This window comes from Suncus etruscus, chromosome 16, assembly GCF_024139225.1.
Source record: "Suncus etruscus isolate mSunEtr1 chromosome 16, mSunEtr1.pri.cur, whole genome shotgun sequence".
Taxonomy (NCBI): domain Eukaryota; kingdom Metazoa; phylum Chordata; class Mammalia; order Eulipotyphla; family Soricidae; genus Suncus; species Suncus etruscus.
Genome location: NC_064863.1, coordinates 10,337,285 through 10,357,877, shown reverse-complemented (window position 1 = coordinate 10,357,877; position 20,593 = coordinate 10,337,285). Strand labels below are relative to the sequence as shown.

Genomic DNA, 20,593 nt, shown 5'->3' with positions numbered 1-20,593 from the left:
GGCCCTGAAACACTATATATTTGAAACCCAACTATGAGGAACATTGTAAATCGCAATGGTTTCAATAAAACATTAAAAGCAAATTAAAAAAGATCTGTCCCTAAGCCAGGCACTCATATTCCCAAACTCTCTAAAAGCATAAAATCCTACACTTACTAATACAAGTGCTACGTACATGCATTCTTGGGTTTTTAAGCCTCGAGCTTTGACTTTCCTGCTGATTTGGTCTTTCTCACCTTGTGTCTTTCCACATAGCTCAGCACCTGTGTGTTGGGAGATTAGCTCCCTTTCCCAAGTAGAGAGTGGATGCGATATGCCAGTGATTTCTGAGGGTTTATTTTAGAAACATAAACACGGTTTCCTAATGACAAGCTGCATGGAGGGAGTTGCATCTCATTGGGAATGCTGGCACATCACCCTCTGCTGATCTGTTTTGTCATTTTGTTGTCTGTTGAGGAGACAACAAAATGTTGCTGAGCAGCTGGTGGCAGAATTGTTTTATGTACAAAATGTGGGAGAAAATTCTGGCCCAGCATTATAATTGCCTGATTGGATGGGGGCAGGAGAATGAGTTTCCGCATTTATTAAAATGCATATTTTTTCCAGGTTGAGCAAAGCTCTAAACAGAATCATTGTGTAGCACTCTTGGTGCATTTCAGATAGAATTCTGTTGGGAAAAAAGTAAGGCTGCTGCTATGAAATTTTTGGAAAGTCAGAGTTAGCCTGGAGTCTAGGATAGTAGTGATGTGATATATTGGTTTATCTGCAAGGAATGAGAACTCCTTAGAGAAGCAGGTCAAAACTGCTAATATATTGATAGCACAGCAGTTATATGCAAGCTCTGGAGATAATACTCAAGAACAAAACTTGGTAAATTAGGCGGATCAAACCCAGTATGCTAGACACAAAGCAAGTTTCAATTCCTTTATCTAGAGTAGCTAGTGGTATCAACCATCATGTAACAGTAATTTGGAGCAACTAAATAACTATCTAGAATGTATATTTTGCTTAAACTTCTTGAACCACATGTTTACTGATTTTTTAGGGAGGTTAAATTATTTTAGTTCAGAAATATAAATAGGGAGTGAGGATAACCTATTAAAAAAGGGAACTTGGGTATTTCTAGGGGAGAGTTTTGTGAAGCAAAAGAAAGGATTATGCATTGAAAAGTTGATGTATGAGTGACCCCAGAATATGACTGAGTAAATAATGGGCTTTTTAAGATTTCTTTATGCCTGTTCTCCAAATTTCTATGACAGTTTTACTTCTTTTTTGTTTATTTGTTTCTGTTTTTATATTATTTGAGTCACACCCGCTGACACTCAGGGATTGCTGCTGGCTATGCACTCAGAAATCGCTCCTGGCTTGGGGAACCATATAGGATGCCAGGGGATCGAACTGTGGTCAATCTTAGGTCAGCCACATGCAAGGCAATCACCCTACTGCTACACCATCACTCTGGGCCCTAACAGTTTTACTTCTGTATCAAATACATACTTTAATGAGATGTTCTCTAAACAAAAATAAAAGTACATAAACATAGAATATTTTCTTAAAAATAAATTTGAGAAACTATTAAATCTAAAAATATTCATACTGGGTCTATAGCAATAGCATAGCAGGCCAGATATTTGCCTTGTAAGGGACTGACCTGGGTTTGATCCCTGGCACACCATAAGGTCCATGAACATTGCCAGAAATGACCTTTGAACTCAGAGCCAGGAGTTACTCTGAGCACTGGTCCAAACACACACACACACACACACACACACACACACACACACACACACACAAGAAAACAAACAGGGAACATTCATGGTATGTAGTATTTGGAAGTTCAAGTAAAGCTTGCAAAAAATCATGATCTATCCTCAAATCAATTTGCAAGTTTGTCCAAGATCTCACACCACTTAAAATAAATAGGAACAGAGTGTGTTTCTTTCCAAGATAGATTTATAAGAACAACAATAAGTCTAATCATATTCAAAGAAAAAAGTGTTTGAAATTAGAGCAAAAGACTGGAAAACAAAGCATAGTTAAAATGTTTATTGCACAGAGACATGTCTGAGTGCTATTATGACAGTTTTTCTTTGCCATCTATCTATGACAGTAGATAAAATTAGTCTTTTCTTGCTGAATTGAAATCAGATTTTCTAATATGATGGAAGTATAGGAAATCCTTCTGTAGGATAAGTAGACAATGTCAGAAGAAACAAAGGAAAATAAGATGGGATTGGAGGACTGAAGAAGACAGGCACCCAGAGAGACTAATTAGGTTGGATTGTGAGCAGGGAGTCACATCAAAATAAAGACAAGGTCAAAGACAAAGTTTATAGTCCATGTGATAAGAGAGACTGGCCAGAGAAAGTTGAGAATCTGCGATGATAATTAAAGTGAAGCATAGGCACAGATTTTTAGAAACACAGAAAATGGTTGTCCAGTAGAAAAATGGAACTAAAATCTCCACAGTGTTCTTCCTATGACAGTTATTCATTCTAATCTTTAAATTCCTCATCCACAAGCTCCTTTGTATGGATATAAAAATTAGAGGCACTGCCTTTATAAATTAACTAGGCCACCTAATGTATATTCATTATTATTAGCTACATAATGATTTTTTTATATCTTCCATTCATTCACTTACAAAAATTCATTGAGTCTCTACACAATGTGAAGAACTTCTCTGGTCAAAGAGGATTACAGAATAAATGAAAGAGCCAGAATCTTACCTTTAGGAAATGTGCTGTCCAAAAGGTTGATAGGTACTAATGTTTTATTATCTCCCTCTTGGAAGATAGATACTAAAACACATAATGGCAGTGATGTGTGTTCTGAGAAAAATGAAGAGGAGGAAATGGAAAAATCTCAGAAGTGCAGTAATCAGCACACTTTCAATTTGTATTGAACTAGAAATAAAATGACAATATGGCAGATGAACAGTCACCTTAAGTATCAACGATTTCTCAGCTAGCTACAGTCAAAACAGAAATGACTCATAACCAGTCAACTTCAGAGAACTTGCAAAATCTTAAATTTTAGTAAAATGTGCTTATGTATAATTTGTTATATAGCTTGTTATAGCTGTTCAAATAATTATAGTAAACTAAAAAATAATAGAAAAGAACACATTTTCTTACTACTGGCTCTATGATAGCAATTGTTAAGACATTGTATATTGATTTCACCAGTATTTTTAAAGTTTTCATGTATGTATCTGCACACATATTTATTTCCTTGTTAACAAGAATAGAGGGGGATTTACCAAAACTCTAAAATATGTGTAAACATTTACATAAAACATACATCACACAAATAAATCACTAGAAGAAATATGTAAATACAGAGAACCCACGAATACTGCCAGTTTAAACTGAGCAAATTTACTTATTGTAGATTTTTCTCTATACATATAATTGATTGGATCTTCATAAACTTTAGTTTTGCATTCTAAGAGTCAACCAAGCACATTTGTCAATCGGTAGAATCCCTGGATTAAGAAACCATGGACATAGGGATTAGCTACTTTGATCCAATATCTTGAAACATTTGATAAAAGCAAGGTGCCTAAAACCATTCCCACAGATAACAAGTGGCAGCTGTAGTTAGATTTTGGGGACTTCAACATTGACACAAGGATTTTAAGGACTGGGCAGGGAAGTTTGGGCATCTAACTATAGCTGCTCAATAGTCAATTTTATATCTGAGTATTTATTTATATACACACATATAACACAAATGTATATAGACATTACCTACATATAACTACATATATATGTAGAATTTTAGTCATGTATTGCTTAAAGATGATTTAATGATAAATTGTATGCATGAATTGTATGTCTGAGTAGGTTATATTACTGTATCTAATGTTTTTCTAATTATGACCCCCTTCCACCATTTTCCATTCTGTGACCCATTTCCAGTCCTATTACTTGATTCTCTAATCTTGTGCCACCACCCCCCAATTGCAATATTTTACCTGTGACACTCTCAGAATAAGTTGAAATACCCAGTTGAGAAACATTGTTTCTATTCCATATGCATAGTAAGGTCATTCTATCTTATAATCATATCTTTCAGTGTTTAGACATATTGGTAAGTGATGTTTAGCACATGTGATAAAGCCCTAATCCTAGGGCTTCTCTATGAAAATAAGGCATCTAAGGAAAATCTTCATTGTTAAATGAGATTATTTTTTAAGGTGAGATCTTGATAGGAGAGAGCCTCAATAAGAAGAGACTCTAAATAACTCCATCAATTATTTTGGAGACACACCAGGAGGTGTTCAGAGGTAATTCCTGGCTGTGTCTTCAGTTGTGATTCCTGGTTGTTCCCAGAGGACCATATAAGATGACAGGGATTGAACCCTGCTTGGCCACATGCAAGGCAAACATTTTACCCAGTGCATCACTCCAGCCTCCATAATTTTATCTTTTAACACACACACACATACCTAAGAGAACGTGTGTCCATACAGTAAAAAGACAGCAGAGAAATGATCTTTAACCAGAAGTAGAATCATATTGATCTTGCAATTTCCAACTTTCACATCTGTCATAAATTGCTACTGTTAAAATCCCCTAGGCAGTGGTCTTTTTTTATGACAGTCTGAGTTGGTAAAGACATGATGTTTATCATGAGGGAATATTGGGGGCAGGATGGGAGAGGATAAGAATCCAATATGGAAACCCCAGTAGCAGAAAACCATTAATGGACAGCTCAGGGGGCAAAGGGATTGAAGAAGAGAAATATAGCAAGGGAGCAGATTTCTTAATGGTTGTCCACAGAAGATAATTATAACAGAGGAACCATACACTCATGAGAGAGATAAAATGATATTATAGACTTAAAACAAAAGTTCTACAGCTCTTTAATTTATTAAAAGCCATTTGTCATGCTTTCTTAGTAATCTGTAAAAAGGAAAGGTAACGTTTTTCTATATTGTCCTTCCTTCCTTTCCACTTTCTATTGAAGGAAGTGACTCCATTTTCTGGTCTTTGAGGTAGGAAAACATTTTATACATTCTCATATACCAGCCACTGGGAACACCAGTAAGCATGAAAGGATATTGGGAAACGTGTCTTATTTTTGTGGGATACACTTTCAAAATCTTCATTTACTCTTTACACTTGTAAGCTATTCTAAGAGAGGAACATGAAGAGGAAGTGGAAGACAAAGTATTATTAGTTCATAGTTTTCAGGAAAAAAAAAGCTTGGAACAAGGCTAGTATGCTAAAATGTTATTTTGGAGGCATAAGGACAAAGTGGCCCATACATTTAGGGCCAGTAGCTATATACAGCAGGTAGGGGTGTTTACCTTGCTGACCCACGCCCTGCCAGAAATGAATTCTGCACCCAAAACCATGAGTATCCCCTGAGCACAACCAGTTATGGCCCCCCAAAAAAAACAAAAACAAAAATAAGTGCCCAAAGTGAAAGAAAGTAAATGAAGAATAAGGAAGGTGGAAGAAGATGGGGGAAACCTCTGGGTAGTCTCATTACAGGATAAGGTTTTTCTAGTATTCATAACAAAACACACTTTTTTTTGACAGGCATGAGAGAAATCTTTGAGTTTCAGACATGCAGGGAAGTTGGAAATCAAGCAGATAGATTTCAACAGTCTCCTTCTGCTTCTTGACAATACCAGAAAAGCCTACCTAAAGACCTCTGAGAAATTCAGTCTTGACTCTAATATGTCATTTGCTTAATAGGTGATGGAGTTGAGAAACTTTCAGGAAGCCAGACAGTGCTCTGCCCAAGACAAATGTTTGACTCGAAGCCAGACACCTTTTGATTACACACAGTTTTGACTATTCTCTTCAGTGGGAGCACTGTCAAGCATCTTCCTAAAGTTATTCCTAGAGTTATGGTCTTTGGTTGAAAAAAAAAATAATGATTTTTTAAGATAGGCATGTGGGGGGCTGATTTCCTGGGGGCTTCTGCCTGCAGTTCTCAGTAGTCACCATGTTCGTGTTCATGCCACCCCTGGAATGGCCCGAGCTGCTACAGAGACATTGCACAAGAAACAGATGTAGTCATGGGAAAAGGTACATAGAGACCAGGGGGTTGAAAAGCCTCTTGGATCAATCTGAACCAACCGTGTTCTAGCTTCTGTCTGAGCTGCTTTCCCAGATATTTTTTGTTAGCCAGAGTTAACAGAACAAATGTAATTCACCTGAGGGTTGATATACTTAAAGATACTTATGTAATTAAACCTAGATGGATCCCTAATTAAGCCTTGAGGATTTTCTAATCAAAAAAAGTGTGTGAAGAAGAAAGAAAAGCAGAGAGTGATCTAGAAATCAAATACAGATATCTACATAGGATTATTTAAAATAATAAATAATGGAATCAAGGAGATGATGGACATGTGGATGTTATTTTTAAAAGACTTTGCCATGTATATAATATTTTTTTGCTTAATTTTTTTGGCTTTTATCAATTCTACTGGGATAATCTAAAAGGAAGCTCAAATTGCCTGCAATTCACTTCTTAAACCACTAAGCATACATCTCAAGCATCCTAGTTTGTATATATGTTTTCAAAAGCCAATACAAAGGAGGAATACATAGCCATCTAAGGAGAGAGATTTGGGGTTGAAATCCACACTAAAACCAAGGACACACACTAATTTAGAATGTTTTTTGGGGGAGATGGACAGTTGGGGAGGAGACAGTGGTTATGGCCATTTCTGTCACAGATCATTTCTTTCAACAAAAAAAGGGCACATAGAGATTTGTTATTAAAACACAAACCCCCTTAATGACATAAACTACCATAAAGATAGTGGCATTGTCTGCTTGATCTCACTCATATTCCAGCCATCAGCATGTCCTCAGTCACTTGTAGCCACTGGCATGTTATATGGGATTTGAAAACCCAACACTTTTTATATTCATTTTTGTTGTAATTTAAGATGAAATCAATTCTCCATTGACAGATGATCAGTCTGGAGACAGAGAAAAAGAAATGTTAACAAGATCAAATTTAAGAGATTTATCAAGCATTTTCCAGTGAAATGTACATTTTTTTCTTACTATCTCTAACTTACATATCATGATTCAACAATAATGAAAAACCTTGTGAAGGTAAAGAATAGATATTTTGAGTCTAGTGAATGAAAATCAGTATTCACAGCTGCTGAGATACTTGAACTTGAAGTCATTGATTCTTACCTAATTCATATCTCTGGACATGGGAGAGATAGATTAGAGGACTTAATAGATATTTAATATTAAATAAAAATCACTCAATGTATAAGATATTATAATTTATGTGCCAAATGTTATATGATACACGATCATTTTAATCCACATTAATTTTCTGATTTTCACATATTTTTAAAAAAGGTGGGTTGGTAGGTAAGTCAGATACTTTGTAATTTAAACAAAAATCACATTATTAATATGGTTACCTTTCTCTGATTCTAATTATGATGGTCTTAACTCTGATATTCATGGTGTTAACCAGTCTATTATCCAAAGTCAAACAAGGAGATGTTTATTTTTGTAATATATAGAAACTATTTGTTAATCTGTTTTTTTTTCTTTAATTGTTTCTCACACTGTCTTCCCTCCCTTTCCATGTCTTTTTTTTTTTCCTTTCCCATTTCCTCTCTTTGCCTTCCTTTTTCCTTTTAGCCTTGCTCTTGTTCTTTTGTATTTGGATTTAGTTGATTAGAAAAGTTTTATGAATTTCCTTTTCACATAAAACAAAGACACTGGCAAATAACCTTTTTCCATCTGAGGAATTCAGAGGAGGAATAATATTTTTAAATTGTGGCCAACACTCACTCTCTGTTTTGCTCTGCACATTGCAGCTCTCAACATGTAAGGTAGATCAAAAAAATCCTGTCAATTCCAAATAGGGTTGATCTAATGGAACACAATAACTATTTTTTAGGCATCAAATAACCTGTTTTCTTTTGTTTTTGTTTTACTAACTTGAAAAGCTCAGCCAGCAATGTAACACATTTCTTTCTCTAGAAGTCTTAAGCACTTTAAGAAATAAATTAATATGACTATGAGAACAAAGATATTAGATTTACAGTGAAGTGGGCCTTTTTGCTTTGGTTTTGTTTGTTATTTGTTTGCTGCTTTGGAGTCTTCCTAAACCTACAGGAAGAATTGCCTGAGGAAAGTGCTGAAATCAGTCTTAAATATTTCATTTCTATCTTCCAATCACAGATGTCAGAATATATTTGGAATGGCTCCCACAATCCATTGAGTCAGCAACCAAAGAAGTTCCAACTCCTCTCTCCCTTTTTTGTCTATGTGTCATGGGACTTTCTCTTACTATTTATCTGCCCAATCCAACTCTCTCCACAGGAACTAATACCCCATTATTCTTAAATGGTCTGGTTTGATGTCATCACAGCAGTGAAGTCATTATAATTCTCCAGGGCAATGTTTTTTTTTTTCTTTCCTGGACCAATAATGCTCCATTAGCATCTTTCAAAGCCAGAGGGAAATCTGTTCTTGGAGAGTGAAGAGAAGTAGCTAAAAAGTGAGTAGGAGAATAAAAATATATCCCACTGGCTTTATGTAATCCTTTGCTGACATGCAATTTCTCAATTAGACAGCCCTGGCTTCCCAATTGACTGCTGGCCAAGGGCGGTAGTGTCCATCAAGCTGGGGAAAGGCTTGTTTCCTCCTGCTAGTGCTGCCTGTCAGCTAATACAGAGAAATGGCTCTGCATTCTTCCAACCCAGGATCAACCCTTTCCCCCAATGATAAATAAACTGAGAAAAGCAAACAGTTGCAACAAATAGCCCAAATGGTTATGTAATATACTATCTAATGCCGACTATTAGAGGAAAATTTGCTCTAATTTTAAACTTTGAAACATTTCACACACAAATATATAGTTTCTTCCTTACAAGTGATGTTAATCCTAAATTATATTTGCACAAATATTAGTTTGTATATGAATATATTTACATATACTTGTACAACAAATGTCTACAGCCAGGACCTCTTCTCCATAAGAGGTATTTTCCTAGATGTCAGAGATATATTAAATTGCACTCAAAACCTTACCCCACATCTACTATACTCCTTTACTATGTACTCAAGATATTGACACATTTAATTAAAACATAAATTAACAGCAAGAAATTATAATTAACTATAATCGTACAATTTACTATAATAAAACATTATGTAACTGGATCCCTCTCACTGTGAAAATATATACCTGGAAGGAATATTTTTAGAGCACAAAACTGAATCTTTCACACACTCTCACACACAAGGTGTGTGAGAGTAAATAGTTCCTTACTTCTCTATCTGTAGCTTTTAAATTCCTCTTCTTCTAGCTACTCTGCTGATTATTCAACTGATTAAGTTGGGAAAAAAAACACAAAGAAATAATATTGGTTTGTAATCTTGATTACAAACACATTCTGATTACAAACAAATTTTAGCTTATTGTGTTTTTTTGGTCTGTCTTTAGGTTTTCTCTTGATGACTTTTTGGTCTTTTTTTGGTATCAAATTAATATCCTGAGAAATAGCAGCTAGAGGGGGGGGTCAGGTGGAGGAGAATTGCAAGAATGGGGGAGTTCTGTGCTTCCTGTACCCCACTTTAGGAGGACATGCATATCTTGGGCAGAAGAGGGTGGGAAAAGGCTGATGTTAAAGCCTTTACTGGTCAGAATGGAGTAAGGTGACAAGCACCTAGGGTTTATATATATATATATATAATATTATTAACATTTATGGTTTTGATATGCAATGTGACTAGCCTTCACCTCCAGCATAATGCCCAATATCTCCCACCAGTGCCCTTGTTACTTGATATATATTTGTACCTTTATGCATAAGTATACACACTCAGGTTTCAGAGTCCAATTTAGGAGTGCTATCTAGTCATGGTGAAGAATTAATGATGTTTGTGCTAATGGCATTACTCTTTCAAAACATTTATTTAAGTCAATTAATACATAATTCTCTTTGAAAGCAATGCAGCAAAAATGATGTCTTTCATTACATATTCTCCTGAGTAAAAAATGTTCTCATAATTTAATAATTTTAAGTAAAAATAACAATTATGAGCTCCTAATACAAACTCTCCTAACCCAGGCATGACTTTACCTTAAAATATTTGGGACTACATTGACTGCCTTTAAATCTTACAGTTTTAAAAATGTGAAAATCAACCTCCATACCTCAAACTGCCTCAAACACAACATATTGATACTTTTCATCAGACTTGAGTTTTATGAGCACATTTTTTGGAATCATTTCTCTATCTTGAAATGAGAGAAAATATAGCTTCAGGCCTCTTGCAGAGCTCTGATGTCATTCACAAGGGTTGAATCAGCTCTTTCTCCCATGCCTCCTATCCTTGCTACCCAAAGTTCTCCTGCATTTTACCAAGCAATTATAAAGCTTTTAAAAAGAAAAAGAGGAGAGAGATGATGAAGATGAAGAAAAGAAGACTAAGATGAAGTCAAATGAGAAGAAAAGGAGGAGAAAAGATAAACAAGGAAAACTAAAAAGAAAAGGAAAGTGAAAAAAAGGAAGAGAAGGGAAGGCAGCAGTAATGAAAATCAGTCTGTATATATTCATGGGTCTGGGTTGTCTCTGGGGTCCCTATCAGCTCTGCTGTCCTTTTTAATCTCTTAGCGCCTTAAGCTACTGTGATCTGTTCAGCCGTCTGTGGCTACATATGTCTCCAAGTAGAGTGATGGTTCCTAACAGCGTGACCTCTGCATTACTGGCCGCCCCTGCCTTTGGAATCTCTCTAAGTTAAGCAGCAGCTGTGTGAGCGCTGGGAGGAGGAAGTAGTATTTGGATCCCATTGAGCTCTCTGAAATGGATAGTGCTTTAAGTTCTCCCTACTAAAAAAGGAAAAAAAAATCTAGCTTTCTTCTTTAAAAACCGCAACAATAATTCTGCTTTCTACAGGCAGGCCTGAGTATCAGGAGATTAGTGTTTCTAAGAGCTTAGTGGAAATGAGCTGTTCAAATTACTACCCACTTAGGATTGGTTTCCTCAGACAACAACAATAGGGAAATGATAGGAAAGAATAAGGTATCCGGCCCTTGGTTGGAGGACCCGAAAGTGAATGATAATTCCAGAAAATATGACCTAGCAGAGAAAGGAGGACAAACACAAGGGTGCTGGTAGGAATGTTGGCTAAACTGTTCTCAGTGTAAGGCGAGTTTCTAAAACACTGAGCTGGCATCTAGCTGCATCGTGTTTCAATGGTACCGCATCTAGCTATTCTTTTGGGTCAGTGTTGAAGTGTTGTTATGTGTTAGATCCCTGGATTTCTGACCTGCTTTTTGACTAAGGTATAGAGTTACCAGGGACCCAAGTGTTGCCTCTGAGCCTGAGTGTGATCACATGAGCTCTATATAAGTCACATGTTATGACTTTCCTCATTAGGATCAGTGAGGTTTGGCCTTTAGTTGGTCCTTCTTCAGCCCCTTTTCTGTAGTAAGTTCTCTGTGAGTCCTTGAAGAGAGAGCAGAACATTAGGTGAGAAGATAACTCTCCTTCAGCAGTTTCATGGGTCAAGGGGCTGGGACGATGGTGACCTAGGGAAAAGGGATCTTTGTGCAGAGTAGTACTGAGGTAAAGCATCACTGGGCTCTGGCAAGTCTCTCTTGCCTTGGCAAGAAGCATTTTTTGAGTCAAGGTACAACCTTCTAAATCTCCTCTTCTAAATATTCCCCTCACTTTGAGTGTCCTGACAGTTCCTACAGGTTCTAAGTCCATCTGACAAAATGATCCCTGCTGTCCTGGCTATTATTCCTGCAGTGTCACTGCCCCCTGGCTTTCTTCCACCACACAAAATCTTCACTAATGATTTTCAATATCTGGTCAGCTGAGTGGTGAGAGGCCCTAGGTGTATAAAGGTTGAAAAGCAATGATCCAAGTTGCTCCTTAGTGTATTCTAATGTCACATTGATCGTATCAGCTTCCTGCTGAAAATCTTTATACATCATATGCCCTGTTTTTTTTTAAGATAAACTCCAAATATTTTTAGCAAGATACACGAGGGACATTCCTAACTTGTCCTCATTGTCTTTTCCACTTTACCTCCTCCCATTTGCCTGTTTTATAAAGAGCTCATTGCTGCTAAAGTTAAGTTTAATTTTAAAGATATGGACAGACACTTTCTCTCCCCTGGGTATTTTTTTAAAATATAAATCACTTTGTTATAGATCATGTAAACATAGTTAACATAATAAATTGATCATCATACATTTTCCAGGTAAATGTAAATGAAATTATTAAAAACAGAAGAATGAAATAAAAAAATTCAGTGACGGGAAATGTTTTGAACATTATTGTATCTCACAGTGAAGTCATTAAGTCATTGTCAGAAGGATTAGTAAGCTCTTGTTGCTAGTTGATCCTTCTGTTACTTCTTTTGTTTCTGAGCCTCAGATGGCTTCAGATACAATCTTGGCATCAAAATTCCCATGCTCCTGTAGAGATGACAAGTATTAAGAAAATGGAAGTTGTCACATGGCTGCAAATGCAGCTTCTTGGTCCAAGAATTCAAAGCACATTTGCTGATACTGTGAGAATTTTGTGGGCCATGATTCGATGCCAAAGCTTCCTCAGAAGAATGAGAAGGGGGGGGAGGGTGCCCACACTCAATCTCTGCTGGACCTTTGCTCACACTCTTCTCTCTAGAAAACACATTTTTTCCTCTGTGCCTGAAACATACTATCTCTGTGTGAGGTTTTAGTCAATAAAGAACTTTCATTAATTTTTTTTCTCTCTCCTAGTTGCACACTGGCATTCTTAACTTCCACCATTTTAGGATGGTTAAAAACTTGATGACTGCTTGTATCATTGAACTAAAATTTTAGGAGACATTGGAAATCAATATGTTTTAAGTCACTGTAGGTAATTTTAGAGTACTTGAAGATGTATCGATAGTCTTACTTCTATTCACCAATCTGAGAAAAGTGACCTGTTCCTGAACAGAAATTTGGAAAGTTTCTAAAAATAGAGCTCTGTAGATCACATCCTGTCATATACATCAAATTTGACATTATAGTCTGAAAACAATCATATACAAAATAGAAGCAAAGGGCATGGCTCTGTTCTAATGAAATTTTATTTATGAAAGCAGACAGTTTTTTAAACTAGATTTCATTATCTACATATATACTTTCATGCTAGAGATATCATACAATTTTCATATTTGTTTCACTTCCGTATAGGCAGAGAGTTTATTTTTTCACACCATCTGTAGGATAACCTAGCTTTAATACATGGCACTGCAATAAAAAGAGAGAAAGAAAAGAAGAAGAAAAATATAAAGTTGAGGATATGGGAGAATAGAGGAGGGGAAAAAGAAAGGAGAAGTTCAAAGGCAGGCAACAAAAGAGAAGGGAAGAACAAGGGCAAGAAAGAGAAATAAATAGCAGAGAAGGGAAAGAAATAGCAGGGAAGATAATGGGAAGGTAGGAATGGAATAAAATAGAAGGGAAGGATAGGGAAGGGAAAGAAAAGGCAAGGCAGAAAAGGCAGGGCAGAAAGGAAAAGAAAGGGTAGGGCAGGGAAATGAAGGAAGGGCAGGGCAGGATTTGGCAGGACAAGGTGAACAGGGCAGGGAAAGGAAGAAGGGTTAAGAGAAGGGAAGGGAAAAGAATGGAAGAAAAGAAATGAAAGGTAAAAGAGAAGAAAGACTAGGCAAATGGGTAAATAGTGACAGCCCACTCATATGCCTTATTACTTATTAGTTGGAAATATCCTTGAATATTGCACCTTGAATTGGTGTTTAGATCAATTGTTCTCTACCCCAGCAGGTGGTCTGGTTCTTCCTTATAAAAATTTCAAATCTCAGACAGGAAAGGCTCTCTTGTATTTCTGGCTTTCCTCTGCTAAGCTTCTTAGGGATGGAAGGCTTCTTGCATGTTGGAATTCCTGAATTTGGTTTCACCAATTTAAGTTTTTGTGGAATTATTTTTGTACATCAGTGGTTTGCTTCCAGACCTATATCTCTGCAATGGGTCCTAATCTTGGAGTATGAGTCCTAACATCACGTGTTGGTACTCAAGGCAGAGATTTAGTCAATGACTGGTGAGGATGTTAATTCCGTTGTTACTTAAAGTGGATTATTCTGGCTTTTTAAGCTTGCAATATGTTTTGTTCAAAGTTATGACAATGTCTTGGGGTTTTATGGTTGAGGTACCCCTGGCTTTTGCCTTCATGCAAATTGCTACCTTCTTTCTTCCAACAGTCAAGATAAAGCATACTGACTGGTAGTAATTTATGCAATGGTGGAGTCTCTGGGTTCTTTATAATATGTTAAGGGTCTGGGTCTGGGCTGTTTATGTTAGTTCATAAGGGCATTCTTGAGATGTGAGAATATGCAGGGCTGACTACTCCTAGCTCTGCACTAAAAAAATTCTGAAATACTTTCAACTGTTTGTATAAGGCCTCAAAAGCCAAAATTAATATATATATATGTATATATATATATATATATATCCCATTATTACATACGGTCAAGCCTAAAGCCCTGAGGTTGGTGTTCCTATGCCCTCTACTTACTCTTGGCCTAAAAAGTCTTCAGTTACTTTACTGTATGATATTGGCTTGGAAAGCAAAACAAAAATGATTCAATCAGAAGCTAAATCAGAAGGCAGATCTGTAAGATTATTACCCACCCCCTTTCACCACAGCTCTTTAGAGAGTGTTAAATAGACTTCCCACAAAGTAAACTTACTAGAGAGATTGGCATTAAAATTTTTCTGAATTAAGTCTTCCACATCAGGAATACAACAAACTACAATATCTAGTTCTTAGGGAAATTAGCACAAACACAGAATCAGAAACAAATTGCTGCCCATCAGAAAATCAATCAAACCCCAACCTATTATAGGTTCAAATATGGAGTATCTTGGTTTGTTTAAGAAAGTGTGCTCTCATTATGGTCCTTTTTCTGATTTTTGTTAAATCCTTGGTACTTGGAATGATGGTGGGTATTAGACACAACAGGATTTTAAGACAGCAGTAAAAGCATGTTTGATGTATCTCAATATTTACAGTGGAAAATGTGGCTTTCTGAAAGTATGAATGAAAAATTAATAGCCTAGATCACTCTGGAAGGATGGCTACAGGAGTCATATTATCTTATGAGATGCTGATAGAGAGGAGTTCACAAAAGTAAATAAGCAGGTTAGACGATCCGTATTGTTTTCAGACTTGTTATGGAATTTGATTTGAAGGTTTAAGAAAAATTTAATTTTAAATCAAATATAATGGTAGTATACAAAGATTATTCAGGGAGCTAAGGAGTCATATGTACATTTTCTGTGGGAAATTTAGAAAGGTGATTAAAAGGCAGATTAAAGGTATGCAACTTCAAAAACTCATATGAGTCTACTCTGGGGGCTGGAGTGGTGATGTTGTGGTATGCCATTAACCTTGCATGCCATGGACCTAGGGCTGACCACAATTTGATACCCCCATATAGTCCTCTATGATCCCCCAAGCCAGGAATAATTTCTGAGCACATAGCCAGGAGTAAACTCTGAGTGTCACCAGGTGTGACCCCAAAACCAAAAAAAAAAAAGAAAGAAGGGATGTAAATAGTATTCTAGAACCTCAGTTCTTTAGATTAGTAAGTTGGTCCTGTTCTCACTGGGCTTCATAATTTAGGAAACACTTCTACTTGAACTCAGTACTACAATGCTTATATAATATTCCAAGTTTGTTTACTTTTACCAGAACCATTATAAAGAAGACATTAAGAGGTCAAATCTGTTGGGATATAAAGGTGAGTGGAAGAGAAGTTTGGTATGCTTATATAAACATTGTGGCAGGACAATATAGGTATACCAACTCAATTGACTATGAAATTATCATTCAAAAGATAAATGCTCAGTCTTCAAGAGACAGTCAACAGGATTCACATGAAATACTTCTATTTTTGACAGATGGTCTTTATCAGAACTTGAACAAAAGTGAAAAGTAGAACAGACATAGAGAAGAAAATAGTGATCATCTTGTTGAATCAAAGCTGTAAAACAAATAGTTTAATGAGTCTATTATTGCTACACTCTTCAAAATCCAGCTTAAATCCAAAATTCAATGCCTCATCTGTCACCAACAATCCCATATCTGAGATCTTTATTCATTTATTCTTGCCTTTGATATCAACATATAACTGCATGTTGCAAGATTGCTTTAGGGCCAAAGCAATAGCACAGCCATAGGGTATTGCCTTGCATACTTCTGACCTGGGACAGAACCCAGATTTGATACCTGGCATCCCAGATGGTCCCCTGATCCTGCCAGGAGCTATTTCTGAGCGCAGAGCCAAGAGCATCCCCCGAGTGCCACTGGGTGTGGCTCCTAAACAACATCAACAAAATAGGAAGATTGCTTTAAAGTGTTTTTCAAAGAAGAATTAAGAGACAATAATTTGGTTTATTGCAGCCACAACAACACACAGAAATATTCTTAAAAGAAGACCCAGAAATTTGAAAATTGCCATCTGTGCTCTTAAGACATTTGAAAGGCTGCATTTACGACTCAACGAAGATGGAAAAAATCGCAGACATATGTAAATGGATTTTTCTTTAGAAAACCTTGATATATCAAGCAAAGTATATAATGAACTCTTAGAACAACCATAAATAATACATTTTATTCTCTGTTTTGAATCATTATGGTGAAATAGAAAAGAGTCATTGCACAGCCTACTGTAAAAACACAGCAGACAATGTTGATTTGAATTTGGTGATGTTTCAGATGTTTGAAGAAGTTTCAGCAATCTCCAACTTGTCTGTAAAATCCTCATAGTTTATATTCTTCTTTATACTTCAAAGAAACCTGCTATAATAGATATAGCTGTTAAAATTAGCAGATATTTAACTCAGCACTCTTTAGATATGTCTATAATAATGTTTTAACGTTTTTATCACAGGAAAAGAGCTGCAGGAAGTATCTGGAAGACATGGACTTCCACTACAGTGCTCATTATTATAACGTTTTAGTGTCTTAATTTCTATTCTTTTGTGTTTATAATAACCTTTTAATGAATTTGTTCACAGTAATCCATTAAATTATTGTTTGGATGCCATAATTTTTCATTACAGTGATATATTCTATTGGACTTCTAATATAATGCTCACTATGATAATGTCTGAAATATTTTACGTTATTTGTTTACCATTTGATTATGCATGCTTGTATGATCCAATGTATTTCTCCAAAGAGTTCTTTGGGTAAGATATCTGATTGTCCTGGATACTTGCTACAGTGCTCAGTCATTGAGTATGTTATTATCAATTTACTTTTTAGAGGAGTTTGGGTCACACTGGATGGCATTGAGGGGTTACTCTTGGCTCTACTCAGAAATCACTCCCAGCAGGCTCGGGGGACTATATGGGATGCTGTGAAATGAGCCAGGGTCCATTTGGGGTTGGCTATGTGAAAGGCAAATGCTCAACCACAGTGCTATCACTCTGGTCCTCAATTTACTTTTAATTCTTGCTAGATTTTTACTATATCATATGCTTTTGTTCTCAGTTTGCTTTCAGAGAAGTAACCGGAAGATCAAAACATGCTATACTATGAGTTGTGGACTCTTTACAGTGTTTATTACCATATTACTTCATATTCTAGACCGGAAAATTATGATTATTTTGAGAATGTTCCATGCTCATTCTAGACCTTGCAGCCTTTCTGGCAAAGTTCCCCTCTATCAATGTTGATTTCCTCAAGGAACTGAAAAACTTTTACTCCTGACATGCCGGCTTGATCTTATGAAACATTTTGACCCTTTTCACCTGGGTCAATTTTCCAATTGCAACCTATGAATTGATACCTTTGTCTATGTGTTTGAGGTGTCCAACATTATGTATGTATAATATCTGTCCAAATTGTATGTAATTTTTGTTAATGTTGTATCTTAGCCCTTCTCTCTGTTATATTGAGCCCTTTATTTTCTATAGTTCTCTTTCATTCTTCCACCTCAATTTATTATTTCTCTGTAGTTAACTCTTTTACCCTCAATTCTTAATTCCTAATGAACCCCCTTTCCCCATGCTACTGGTAGGAACCCCCACCTCCAACTCTGCACCTGTCTTTGCCATGGGAAGAAGATGACATCACCACTGTGGACCATCTACTGCATGAAGTGCAAGGATTGGGTGGCACCATGGGCACAAGAACTGCTTGTGGTTCTCTCCAGTGGCTTGTTCTGTATGGAAGTCTCTTGTACCATATCATATTTCTGGCTGCTGATGTTGTCGGAGTCACTAGAGTCATTGGGCTGATCATCATTCTCAGAGAAGGCAGGCACATCGCTATTGCTAATGTATTATCAGCAACCACTATTTTTTCACCACTCCTTTTACCATAAGACTGTTGCTAACAACTGGTTTTGGCTTTTGAGAGATCTTCAACTCTAGGACATTTCTTGATCCAATCTGTGCTGAGCTGTTTTTTCAGACTCCACAGATTAAGCTGCCAATTGAAGTGATCTGGAATTTATACTCTCCTCAGTCCATTTCATAAATTTTATAAAGGATGTATACCTCCTTTGTATACTTTTCTGTTTATTTGGGGGGGGATGTTCACATCCTGCAGCACTCAGGGGTTGCTCCTGGATCTATGCTCAGAAATCACTCCTGGCAGAGTCAGGGGACCATATAGGATGCTGGGATTTGAATCACAGTCCTTCTACATGCAAAGCAAACACCCTACCTCCATGCTATCTCTCTGGCTCTCCTCCTTTGTATACTTCTTAAGTGTATTTCTTTCTTTTTCTTTTTCTTTTTTTTTTTTTTGGTTTTTGGGCCACACCCGGTGACGCTCAGGGGTTACTCCTGGCTATGCGCTCAGAAGTTGCTCCTGGCTTGGGGGACCATATGGGACGCCGGGGGATCGAACCGCGGTCCGTCCTAGGCTAGCGCAGGCAAGGCAGGCACCTTACCTCTAGTGCCACCGCCCGGCCCCTTAAGTGTATTTCTTTAACATGTATATTCTTTATTGTATATTTTATTATGTAGTTGCAGCTTTCCCCCTTCTCTTTTGATTTGATAGTAAAAATTTCTTTTTTTTTAAAATATGAAATGCTTCACGAATTTGCATGTCATCTTTGCGCAGGGGCCATGCTTATCTTCTCTGTATCGTTCCAATTTTAGTATATGTGCTGCCGAAGCGAGCACAATAGTAAGACTTTCTTAAAAGATAGTATATGTATGACCCTTGGAATTTTGTGCTTTTAATAAGATTAGATTATAGGGATCATTTGGCTTGTTAATATCTTCCTTTTTGCCCCAATATCCTGTGGTACCATATTTTTTTGTATGGGTGCATTAAAATCAGAAAAGCTTAGATACTAAGATGAGTAATTATCCATCAGGGATGATAACTCAGTAATTTCTTGTTACAGGGGGCCATTCATCCTGAACATTTGCGTTAGTGACTTGACTTAGACCTTAGTCGCTTGGACAACAGCCGAGCATCCCTAAACCTTGAGTCTTATCTTTGGGTCCAGCAGTGTTTTATGCACCAATGCCAGGAATCAGCTTTCTACCACGATGGGCCATGGATCTGCATTGGCACATATTTGCCCCTAGGTGGGCTCACCCTCTAACCTGACTATGGCATGGATCTCAGCAAAGACTAGCCTTGAAGGCAGATTTCCCTGCCTTGCCACATAACGGTGAGATGAACTTCAATTTAGTATGTGCTAACACCAAGATCACCAATTATTGATAACTGACAGTAAACCTCATGGTTGAAGTAAACCCTTCCTGTGACCTTGAAGAAAAATTTTGGGGTTAGACAAATTAGTGTACCTGGACCCTGTAGTTGGTTTTATGGCAAGATGCTTCATTGGTAAGGACACCTAATGTTTTTAGGCCAAAAGTTCTTTCTATTTTTGGATTTTTTTTCTGTCTCTATGCAAAATATTACCAACCCCTTTATCTTTTAGAGACATCTGCCCTTCCCTTAGAATCTTGTCATGTGATTTACTTTGTTTAAACTCAGATTTCTGCATTTTTCTATAAAGTCAATTAGAGATAGATGTTGGATTCACCTGGTGCCACACTACTCAGTATAAGTTTTGTTACTCATTGGTTGGAAAGATCTTTAAATGTAGCACTTGAATTGATGTTTAGACCACTTGTTTACCCTTGAGTGTGGTCTGATTTTTCCTAATATAAATTCTAGCACTCAGAAAAAGGTTCTATTGAATTTCCAGCTTTATTCCACTGAGCTATCTGCTTCTATATCTTTTTCAAGTGGGTATGCTTTATTTATTTATTTTTACAGTTTTAATAATTTTATTGGGATCAAAGTGAATTACAAATCTTTCACAGTAATATATAAGGTACATAGTGATAGTAAATTAGGGCCATTCCTGCCACCAGTGTTGTCTTTTCTCCACCCCTATGCCCAGCATGCATCCCATTTCTCCCCCCTCTTTGCCCCTTGGACTACTAATGTAAGAGGTCTCCCTGTGTACCGCCTGTTGCAGATTTGGTATCGATTCTGGTATCTTTGACTTTAGGTTTGGTGCTTAAGTCTGATCAAGCAAAAGGGTTGCATGTTGGAATTCTTGAATTCATTTTATCTTCCTTCATTGTGCGTGGATTATTT

General features: G+C 36.8%; 1 non-coding gene across 1 annotated transcript; it reads right to left on the bottom strand.

The window, feature by feature from the left end:
- Positions 1-19,045: 19,045 nt before the first annotated feature.
- LOC126032978 (U6 spliceosomal RNA) lies at positions 19,046-19,152 on the bottom strand. The gene has a single exon (XR_007504135.1). It is a non-coding gene; the product is annotated as a U6 spliceosomal RNA (small nuclear RNA).
- Positions 19,153-20,593: the final 1,441 nt, after the last annotated feature.